The sequence below is a fragment of the Oryctolagus cuniculus genome, chromosome 6 (assembly GCF_051225735.1).
Source record: "Oryctolagus cuniculus isolate XC-2025 breed Fujian yellow rabbit chromosome 6, ASM5122573v1, whole genome shotgun sequence".
NCBI classification, from domain to species: domain Eukaryota; kingdom Metazoa; phylum Chordata; class Mammalia; order Lagomorpha; family Leporidae; genus Oryctolagus; species Oryctolagus cuniculus.
In genome coordinates this window covers 13,630,971-13,643,033 of record NC_142872.1, presented here as the reverse complement: position 1 = coordinate 13,643,033, position 12,063 = coordinate 13,630,971, and the positions used below count along the sequence as shown (strand labels likewise).

Genomic DNA, 12,063 nt, shown 5'->3' with positions numbered 1-12,063 from the left:
CAGTATCATTAGTCATTAGGGAAATGCAAATGAAAACCATAGCAGTGGGACGCCACTTCACACTCACCAGGATGGCCAACAGAGAGCAGACAGACATTAAAAACTGTTGATGAGGACATGGAGGAACTGGAACCTTCATGCTTTGCTGCTGGGTTGTAAACAACTCGACAGCTTTGGGAATCAGTTCTGAGAGTCCCCGCAGATTTAAACGCTGAACGTCATGTGATACAACCATTCTCTTAGGTATATATCCAGGAGCACAGGGCCACACAAAAACCAAATTACACTCACGTTCATAGCAGCATGATTCATAACAGCAGAATGTAAACAACCCAAATGTCCACCCACTGATGAAAGGATAGACACAGAGTGTGTGTTCTATCCAAACCACAGACCATTCTTGAGGCCTGAAGAGTGCTGGAGTATGCTGCAACAAGGGTGAACCATGAACGCATTATCCATAAAGACACAAACGGTCACCTGTTATGTGATTCCACTTGCACGGAATGTCCAGACAAACCCAGAGAGCCCAAAGTAGACTGGTGGTTGCCAGAAGCTGCGGAGAAAGGGAATGGGAGTGACTGCTAATGGATTGGGGGTGTCTTCTTTTTGAGGAGGTGAAAATGTCCTGGCACTAGAAAGTGGTGATGCTGTAAACTATGGGGAAATACTAAAAACACCGAATTGCACAAAAATGATTTATTTATTTGAAAGGAGGAGTTAGGACTGGGGGAGAGAGAGATAGAGAGATCTTCCATTTGTTGGTTCACTCCTTAAGTGAATGCAATAGCCAGGGCTGGGCCAAGCCAAAGCCACAAGGCAGGTACTTCATTCACGTCTCCCTTGTGGGTGCAGGAGTTCAAGCACTTGGGCCATCCTCTGCCACCTTCCCAGGCACATTAACAGGGAGCTGGATTGGAAGTGGAGCAACCAGGGCTCGAATTGGTGCCCATATGGGATTCTGGAACTGCACGTGGTGTCTTTACTTGTTATACCACAGCGCCATCCCTGAACTGCACACTTCAATTATATTTCAATAAAAATCCCTACCCAAGTTGATGAAAATAGCTAATGTTGGTTAAGGGATAGTGCCAGAAACTGTGCTATAGCCAGTGCTGTGGCTCACTAGGCTAATCCTCCGCCTGCGGTGCTGGCACCCCGGTTCTAGTCCTGGTTGGGGCGCTGGTTCTGTCCCGGTGGCTCCTCTTCCAGTCCAGCTCTCTGCTGTGGCCCGGGAAGGCAGTGGAGGATGGCCCAAGTGCTTGGGCACCTGCACTCGCATGGGAGACCAGGAGGAAGCACCTGGCTCCTGGCTTTGGATCAGCACTGCACTGGCCGCAGTGGCTATTTGTGGGGTGAACCAATGGCAGGAAGACCTATCTGTCTCTCTCTCTCACTAACTCTGCCTGTCCAAAAAAACAAAAAACAAAAAACAACAACAAAAAAAAACCAAAAAAACAAAAAACAAACTGTGCTATGAGTTTTAGGGCTCATCTTACTTACTCTCACAATAATCACAGGTTTATGTGTTGTTTATCCCCACTGTACAAAGGAGGAAACGAAGGTTTATGGGGTCTAAATAACGTGCCCCAAGTCACATGGGCTTCAAGCCAGACTTTGATTTCTCCCCACTCTGCAACAGCGCTTCCACGAGCAGCATAGCTAGATGTTGCATCGTGTCCTGTTCTCTCTGTATTGCAGTCACTGGGTTCAACTTTGGTGTTTTGGGACCTTTTAATATTTTGGTTTTTTTTCAGGATTCTATAATGGGATGCCTGAGTGACCAGGATTGGACGTAGATCTGTAAGCCAGTCCCAAAAAGACAAATATTATATGTTTTCCCTGAACGGTGGTAACTAATAGATGTAAACTGTATAGATGTAAGCTATAGAGAACCACAGATGCAAACTAACTAAAAATATGTACTGTATATAAGTGAAATGGACATTTTGAGATTCAATAATTGTTTACCTTTCTTTTTTCTACTGTTGAGAAACTGGGATATTTTTTCTTCTTACTATTTGTTGAATTCTTTGTATAGTGGAGGGTTAAGCTTAATATTATAAAATAAACTGAAAGTAGGCCATTGTAAGAATTAAAAGAAAGAACAAGAAAGGAAGGAGGAGGAGGGGTGGAGTTGCAGGTGGGAAGGAGGAAGGACGGGAAGAATCACTGTGCTCCTAAGTCTGTATCTGTGAAATACACGGAATCTGTTCACCTTATATAAATAAAAAATATTTAAAAAACCAAGTAGGTCTGAGTAGTAGTCCAGCCCTACATCCCACCCCAATAAAGGATTCTGATGGTCTGTTCGGTGCCGTGTTGGCTCACGTGTCCTGTTGCAGTCGACCTCTTGCTACCCAAACTCAAGGAAAGGCCTCCTGCCAGACGCTCTCGCTGATGGGCACGCCTCTTTTTCACGGCACCTGTCACATCCGGGGATTTGATCCCTGTCTTCCTCCCTAGGCTATCAGCTTCCTGGTGTCAGGGGCACTGCTGTAGTGTCAGGAAACAGCGCTGAGCATGGCAGGCACTCAGGAAAGACCAGTCGAATGACTCAGCACGCGCACAGTCAGAAGATGCCTACAGTCCTCACACCTCTCCTCTGCCCCTTATGAGAAGGCTCCCTTTTCAGAAATGTGTCTCCTATTCCTTTGGCTCCTGAATCCAGGGCTGAGACAGCGTGGGCGAGCTCCAGGCCACCGCTGGCTTGCAAGACGGAAAGTGACGCACTAGAGGAAGGTGTTGGCTTTGGTTCCAACCTCAGAGGCTCCTCTCCACGTTGGCCGTGTGTTGTGCTTCCCTGCCTGCCTGGGGATTTTAGTAGCCACCTCATGTCTTGTCCCCCCCCCGCCCCCCCGCCAGGCCCGATGACTGCTCACAGTGACAGTTCTCATGAATTCCCCATGATCCTAAGATATTTCACACCTGCTAAATCTAACACCATCCCTGAAGGAGTGAACATGTACTTCGTGGTATTTCTAGGCCAGAAATAAGCTGAAAACATCTCTAAATGTTGTTGCTTCCTCTAGCTTGTGCAGCAAATAAGTGACAGAACAGAACCAGAAGCTATTCAATCCTAAATCTCTTAAGGTCTGTTTTACACATGTGCGTTTTTCCCTTACTGTGGCCAGCCACGTGCCTAGCACAAGTCAGGATCTCAGCACATATTTTTGGAATGAGAACCGAAATTAATTTTTCAGGGTACTCACTCTTTATTCTTGATCTGCTAATTGTTGGACACGTCACTGTCTATGCCTAACTAAGCTTCCCCAGCTTTATGAAGTATTGGATGTGGAGTGGAGGGATCAAATTCCAAGGAAACCTAGCCAAAGTCATAAAAATATCCCTACTTTCTCATCTTTCAAGTCGTTGATGTCAGCACCACCCCTTTTTCATCCAGTCATGGTTGAAATACACCTTTGTGATTCTTCAGTCTCATTGTGACAGCAATTTCTGACTTTCCCTACCTCTGGGCTCTCCCAATTGTAATGGTGTCTGGATTAATTTGTCTGATTCTGATATGTTTTCCAAAATTTTTTTAATAATTCTTTTCTTTTTTTTAAATAAAATATTTATTTATTTATTTGAAAGGTGGAGTTGGGGTCAGCACCATGGCGTAGTAGGTTAATCCTCCACCTGTGGGCCAGCATCCCATATGTGTGCCGGTTCTAATACTGGCTGCTTCATTTCCTGTCCAACTCTCTGCTATGGCCTGGGAAAGCAGTAGAAGATGGCCCAGGTCCTTGGACTCCTGCACCCATGTGGGAGACCCGGAAGAAGCTCCTGGCTCCTGGCTCTGGTTCAGCACAGCTCTGGCCGTTGTGGCCATTGGGGAGTCAACCAACAGAAGGAAGACCCTATTCTTTCTTTCTTTCTTTCTTTCTTTGTTTCTTTCTTTTTTTGACAGTGAGAGAGACAGAGAGAAAGGTCTTCCTTTGCCGTTGGTTCACCCTCCAATGGCCGCCGCGGCCGGCGTGCTGCAGCCAGCGCACCACGCTGATCCAATGGCAGGAGCCAGGTGCTTCCTCCTGGTCTCCCATGGGGTGCAGGGCCCAAGGACTTGGGCCATCCTCCACTGCACTCCCTGGCCACAGCAGAGAGCTGGCCTGGAAGAGGGGCAACCGAGACAGAATCTGGCGCCCCGACCGGGACTAGAACCCAGTGTACTGGCGCCGCAAGGCAGAGGATTAGCCTAGTGAGCTGTGGCGCTGGCCAGGAAGACCCTTTTCTCTGTCTCTCCCTCTCACTGTCTGTAACTCTGGCTGTCAAATAAATAAATAAAAAATCTTAAACTAAAAAAAAGAAGAAAGGCAGAGTTACAGAGATAGTGGGAGAGACACAGAGAGACATCTTCCATCTTCTGGTTCACTCTCCAAATGGCCACAACAGCCAGGGTTGGGCCAGGCCAAAGCCAGGAGCCAGGAGGTTCTTCCGTGTCTCCCACGTTGGTGTAGAGGCCCAGACACTCGGGTCATCGTCCTCAGCTTTTCTAGGCACGTTAGCAGGGCGCTGGGTCAGAAGTGGAGCGGCTGGGAAAGGAACCGGTGCTCATGTGGGGTGCTGGTGTTGCAGTGGCGGCATTTCCTGCTACGCCACAATGCCGGCCCCTCAACAACTTCTGTCTACTTTGTCACATATGAATCCAACGGAATCCAAAATCTTTCAGAAATGATCCCAATGTATTTTTCTATCTTAATCTCTCCCTTCCAAGAGCCCAATTCTCTGGATAGTTCCTGCTACCCATGACTTATTCCACATGCTCTCATTTCTACAGCTTGGCCTAAACATCTCAAGGGAAAACTGTTTGGTTATTGTATCTTGACTTCCACCCTCCAGATGAAATCTCGCCATTTTTGTGTCCTTTAGAGACCTCTGTGTGCCTCCTCTGTGGTGTGTCTGCCTGTGTGATAACCCCTGGGGTCTGTGTCATTGTCCTTAGGAGACCGTGAGGTCAGGCCCAGGAGTGATGCAACTTTGCGTCCTGTAGCACTAAGCCAGTGCCTCAGTGCTATGTACTGAGCAATTGTGAAATTCCACTTTCCTTTGTTATTGCCATTTCTTCTATTTATATACCAATTTTTTTCTTCTATTCAATATCTTTTTAAGTTAATAAACTCAACTCACATATCTAAAAGTCACAGCTCAGTTCATTCATATGAGCAAGGGGACTTCCAAAAATTCAGGGGAAAATTGCATTAAAAGACTACAGGCATTTGGCCCGGGGGCTCAGGGGCTCCCTGAAATGCCCACATCCCGCATCAGAGGGCCTGGGTTTTCATCCTGGCCCCTCAGCTTCCACTCTTGCTTCTTTTCAGTGTACGCCCTGGGAGTCAGTATTGATGGCTCCAGTAGTTGGATCCCTGCTACCTATGGGAGAGAATTTCACTGATTTCCCAGGTTTTGGTTTTGTCCTGGCCCAGCCTGGCTGTTCTGGGCATTTGGGAAGTGAACTAAGCGATGAAAGATCTCTGTCTGTCTCTCTCTGGTTCTTTCAAATAAATAAAAATAACAAATTTTAAAAAGTTTAAAAAATATAATGTAGTTGTGTAGTTAAAAATATAACGTAGTTGTGTAGTTAGATACCAGGTAAGATGCCTGGATCTCATCTGGGTTTGACACTGAGCTGTGGCTCCTGACTTTGGCAGTCGGCTTTGCAGACCCTGGGAGGCAAGCAACTGGCTTCCAGCTTCCCATGTGGGAAACCTGCACTGAATTCTAGGCACCCAGCTTTGGTGCTGGCTGGAGTCATTGTGGGTATTTCAGGAGTAAGCCACAGAATAGGCGCTCTCTTTGTTTCTCAAAAAAAAAAAAAATTTTTTAAATAGATAATGTTCATTTTCTATGACTTTTTTTGAAACCTCATCACATCCTCCATGCATATTAAATTTTTTACTAGCTTCATGCAATTGAATAACATTTATGATGAGAAAGAAAGTATCAACTGTACAGAAGGCATGGCATGTGGTAACAAAAACTTGAGATAATTCTTCCTAGTTAGAATTCTTACTAGGAAAAGGTGAGAAAAATTCAACATACATTTTAGGGCATGTGTTATAAGCACCCGGGGAGTGAACCAGTGGATGGGAGTTATCTCTTTCTTTCTGCCTTTCAAATACATAAATGAATAAATAAAAAAATATAAAAAAGTAAGAGCACAGGGAACGAATCAAAGACAAGTGTCCATTCCCCGTGGAATCCAAGATTCCGGCTCCCAGAAATACTGGCGGTTGTTTCTTGGCTGCCTCGGCAGCGGCAGTGATGGGCATTAGCGGGATTATCGTCTCCTGGGAATGAAAAATGAAGTTTGAAAGAATGTTCATTACCACCAGGGTATGTGTTGACCAAACTGATTTTTCACCTGCCAACGCATGTACACTGGCTTCTGTCTCATGGAGAGACCTCTGGAACCAAACGTGATCGATCAAATTAGCCCGACTGCAATCCCCTCACCGCCCAGTTCTGTTGGGATTGGAGCTTGTTAACCTTCGCACCCTGTTTATTTAACCCGTGTGGGTGACATCATGAAAACCACCCCCATTTCATCAAAGCATTGGGAACAAACAGTTTGGTTTCCAACCACTTTGAGATACGATCTCCCCCCCCCCTTTTCTTTCCTATATTAAAAAATAAAAGTAAAATTCCCCTTCTCAGCCATTTCGTTTTCATTCCAGCTGGCCCTGCCCCAGTGAAGTGGAATCATTTCATGCTGTTTAGAATCAGGCAAACTAAAAATATTGAACAATTCGCTACAGTCCTGCAAAACAAGCTCTGAGGACAGAAACTGTTCTTTTGATTTTACTCTGACCCTTCCTCAGCCAAGTTCACCCCCCTGCCGGGTAAGGACTTCCTGCACCATGGCCTGGCAGGTACCACCCCACAAGGTCCTTACGCAAGAATTAGCCACAAGACTAGGAAATTATTTTCTACTGTGATCAGTACAACCGGTGCAAGTGTACAGCATTCTAAACCCCTGAGGCACACCAAGCTCCTTGGATCCTATGGTTTTCCTGCTGTCCCTGCTCCAACATCATTCCACAGCCCCAGATTTCTTCTTAGAATGAGTATGAGCACTGAGCCTAATTTCTGAGAATTAGGAGGAGACAAATCACAGAGGAGCCATTGCTTTTTCCAGTGGCACCGACACGAGCCAACACTTCAACAAACAAATGAAACACAAAAAAGCCATGGAATAAACGAGTCTGTGGTTCCTCGTAACCTGTAGCTGTTTTTAGCCTGTGTGCTTCCCTGACCTCCTGGATGACAATGCAGATTGTGAGAATGTATTCAGCTCATCAGCTTCACATGTAGTACTGAGCCTTGTTCTGGGTGCTAGGAGGGTTGAACATGCGTAGTCATGGTCATCGCGCTTGAGAACTGGATCATGTCGTGCAGCATTGCCAAAGCTGTATGTTCTGAAACACTGGTTCCAAGACATGTTCTGTGAAAAAACAACTCCACGTTCCAAGAAGTCTGACTTTCCTCTTGGAAAGCCACGATGTATTAAAGGCCCTGAGAAATTCTGAAGTGAAAAAAACGTGTTAAAGTTTTTAAACCTAGAGCTTACCAAGTTTATTTGATCATGATCCCCCCCCCCCAACCTTTTTTTCATGTAATGCCTACATATGTCTCATGGAATAAATTTTGGGGGATTCTGACTTAGTGAGCTTGTTTGCAGGGATTATTTAGTTCCATTGTGTCACCCAAATAAATTTCTACAGTAAGTCTTTAGAAATACTTGATTAGATAGTCTCCTCTCTGCACTATTATTTTTGGGGGAAGAAGTAACAGTTATAAATATAGATTCCTGGGCTGTATCCAGAGTTTCAGATTCCATAGAGTTGAGGTTTAGCCTGAGATCTGCAAAAAATTTCCCAGGTGATTCTCAGACATAGCTAGCTTGGCTTTGTATGTAGAAAAACACACAAGACCAAAAATGAGTATAAGGCATTCATAATTAAGAGTCTCTACTTGGTAACAGACTAAATTCTACTTTGAAAACACATGTCCATTGTAACCCATCAAGAATGTGATTGAGCCTGCAAGAACCCAAAGAACTGGGCCTGCAAGTAGGGCCATAAAGTTATTGTCGTATAGAGTAACAAGAACAGTATCCTTTGATTTCTGAAATTTAGCACAAACCCCTGATTTTGAGCCACATAGGCTGAGCAGAGAGAAAATGGAGAATTGGTAACCAACTGATTTACTTGAAGTCAAGAGAAAAATAAGCCTGAACTATTTCAGGAACTCAGGGAGTTTTCTGGTCTGGTCTTTAAGGTCATTGCAATGATATCAACTCATGGCCATACAAATTCTCCTGAGAATTCCAAGAGGTGGCTTTAAAACTTGGAAGGTTGGTCTAGAAGTCTGATGTGATCATGACCTCAAACACTGGGAGATTAGACAGCAGAAGATTATTCTTTTCTACATCAGCATTGTAAACACCACATGAGAGCCATAAAAATTCCTATTAGATCATCACAATTTTATGGTTTCCCATGACATAAAGGTTCTGTATAGAAATACGTGATAAAATCATCGCTATATTTTAGAACAGAAATACCTGAGTTTAATACTAGTTCAGTTTTCATCTTATAAAAATGTGATTTATAAATAGCTTCTGTTTTCTGGATATTTTTCATATATTTTTGATTATCAGGGTTAATCAGTTCATAGCTTACCCCGGGGACAATCTAAAGAAAGATCTTATAGGGAGCCAAATCAGCTCAAAAAAGTGGCACTAATTTCACTTCGTGATGATGAACAGTCATGAGCAGTACAAAAATTATGTATCAACTTTTTTTGTTTAGAAACAGTGTTTTTGGATCACGGTGTAGCTCCACCTCTCCTTCCTCCTTCCTGCCTCTCCTCCTGCTCCTCTTCCTTTGCTATGGGAATCTATGAAGCCAGTGGAAGACATGCAGGACTCAGCAGGCTGTACTTACATGTTCGCGGCTCCCTGACTGGACCTTAACGATGAAGTTACATTACAGAAAGAGCATTTAGGATTGCTTTCTCTGATGGCCAAATAATTCAGTACATTCATACAACGGAGCGCCTTGTACCCATTAAAAGTGTTTCTATAACTCTACATTCATTTGCATCAGATATGCATTAAATAAAAGGAAAATATGCTCAGGAAACACTGTTAGGTAAAAATCAGGTTGCCAAACAGTTCGATTCCATATGTTTAGATTCCATGTATTTACTTATAAAAATAATAAATTTATTTATTGGAGAAGCAGAGAGAGAAAAAGAGAGTTAGGGGGCTCCCCATCTGCTGGTTCACTCCCCAAATCTCTGCAGTAGCCATGGCTGGGCCAGCCTGAAGCTACGAGCCTGGAACTCAGTGCAGGCCTCCCAGGTGGGTGGCACAGACTCAATTATAGGAGCCCTACCTGATGCCCCCCAAAGTGCACATTAGCAGAAAACTGAAGTCCAGCGCAGGGCTGGACATCAAACATGCACACTCCAATAGCCATGCATCTTAACTGTATGCCATGGGCCCACCCCTAGATTCCAAACACAACAGGTCAAGTTTACTAACAGGAGACCATAACCATATGCCAGGCACGGTTTTAGGTACTTCACGCGTGTTAGCCTGCTGAATTCTCATTATCGGTCATCAAGGATCCTCTGTGGTCATGCTCTCCCCACTTCCTTGAGAAACTTAGACACAAAGATGCTGTTCAGTTGTTCAAGGCCACTAGCAACTGGCAGATCTGGGATTCGAACCCAGGCACCCTGGATCTGGAGCCTGTACTCCCAGCCATGCCGCTATAGGGGAAGTATTGAAACACCAGTGCTGTTTGAGGGTAGTATAGTAAGAGTTACTTTCACTTGTTTATGGGTTGTCACAATTTCTTCTTCAATCAGCATGTATTCCTTCCAAATTAGAAAAGCCAAATTTTCAGTGACAACGCTGAACTCTTCTCCCACCTAATGGACACAGTAATGAAGGCAACGGAGCCTCAGAGTTCAACACACTATTTAGGATTCAGTATGGCCAGCTCAGCTACACTGACAGGCTCCCATATTATCTTAGCATTATTGATAAGGGCATAGAAGTTGCGGTATAATGAGTTCTCTGGTCAAAGATGAGTCAGTGGCAAAGAACTGGTAACACTTACCTAATGACTTGTAGAGCCTATACACCACTATGGTTCATTTTTTGGTATTTACTGTGCCGAAATGCCCCAGGGAGAGAGTCTACCAGAAGCATATATATATGCTCTGCTCCTCTCCCGCTCCTCAAAGCACTGTCTGGGCTCTTGCCTGCCTGGTGAGCGCCTGGTGAGCTCCTAGTGATCTGACAGCTTCTCTGTAGGTGGGGAAGGCTGGGTCTCCAAGGGTGTTGTGGGCACAAACCTGGAAGTCACTAATCAACTTCAGAACTTTTTTTTAAAAAATAAAACATTCCCAAATTCACATAAAACATTCCCCAATTTTCATGATTGCCCAGTAAGGTAGTAAAGCACCCACCTGAGCTGTCTGCTGGCTGGGCTGTTAGACATTGCCATCTGCAAACCCAGAAACACCTCCCTCTGCGTCTGACAGTTCAGCTTGATGTTGTGCTCATCGATTAGCTCCAGAAGAAACTCAGGGAAGTGGACTTTGTTTCGTTCTTTTAGGTAATCAGCAGCTTGGACCCTTCACTGATGTCGCATGACCATGTCTAGAACTGGAAGGTTCTGGGATCCTTGTGTATTGGGAGCAGTGTTGTGTAAGTCCTGCCACTGTTGCCCGCAGAGCTTTGCTCCAAGTGTCAGGAAACGAAAAGCAACCTCAATATCCAGCACTATTCTACACCCACATGGATTTCTTGTGTTTCTCAGATCATGGGAAAGGTAGAATTGATCATTTAGAAACTGAGTAATCCCAATAGAGAGAATGAATGTGGGCAAGAAGAGATACATTGGAGAGTCAGTCTTAGATAGTTTGACCTGTTGGCCGTGTTTGCTATTCCAAAACTGGAGAAGAGAGGTAATGTTGAGATATTTTCTTAATTAGACATAATACATGCACTGCCAAAAGATAAACTATACAGAGTTGTAGAAGAAAAAAAATACAAAATCTCACTGTGCAGAGATACCTAATGTTTTTATTTTCACATAACAATGGGTTTTAGTTACATACATTATTGTAGGAAAAGGAGCAAAGACGGAGAAGGGGCTAAAACTGTTATAACATTTGGTTTTTTAATAATATAGCTTAGAACTTTCCCATTAATGAATACAATTCTACACTGTCAGTTTTTTAAAAGCTTCTTAATGTATTTGAAAGGCAGAATGACAGAGAGGGAGAGGGAGAAGGAGAGAGAGAAAGAGAGTGAGCAAGAGAGTGCTAGTTTTTATCTGCTGGTTCACTCCCCAAATGGCCACAGGGGCAGGACTGGGCCAAGCCAAAGCCAGGAGCCAGGACTCCATCCTTGTCTCTCACATGGGTGGAGGGCACACAAGTACTGGGCCATGACCTGCTGCCTCCAGGCCCCATTAGCAGGAAACTGTATCACAAGTGTGGAATAGTAAGGACTTGAACCAAAGACTCAAACCAGGCACTGTGATGTAGGAAGTAGGCATCCCAACAGGTGGTTTAACCCACAACCTGTGCCTACAGTATCACTATCAAATAATTGCTTGTTGCATTGTATGGGAGTACCATTAGAAATAGGTTGATTAATCGTGTCTGAGGATTTAGGTTATTTTGATTTTTCTGGGACCTTCCATACAATGCTACCCTTCCCCCCAATATATGCCTATGTTTATATTTATCTAAAATGCATATGGGAGCGATGTCATGGATCAAAGTGGAAGGTGTGGATGCATACCATGAACATGGATGCAAAGCATGATCCCAGCAGCTTAGAGCTGGGGAAAGTGCAGGCTTTGGAGAGTGAGATCAGAATGCAGCAGCTTGTGCCACTGGTGATAAAGCTGGAGGGAGAGTTTGGCATGAGTCTAAGAATGAAGGTGAAGTAAAAACTTACCATAACATACGGAAATTGAAATAATTTGTTACCACTTGTCCAGCTTTGCAAAAGATGCATAAGGATGTGCTACACAC

General features: G+C 44.4%; 1 protein-coding gene across 1 annotated transcript in view; it reads right to left on the bottom strand.

Annotated features, from left to right (window-relative positions):
- Positions 1–5,815: 5,815 nt before the first annotated feature.
- LOC127490640 (uncharacterized) overlaps positions 5,816–12,063 on the bottom strand; it is a 137,979-nt gene continuing 131,731 nt past the window's right edge. Inside the window, exon 4 of the transcript XR_016235222.1 lies at positions 5,816–6,287. The gene's annotated coding sequence lies outside the window, so the exon portion shown is untranslated. The remainder of the gene's footprint in view (positions 6,288–12,063) is intronic.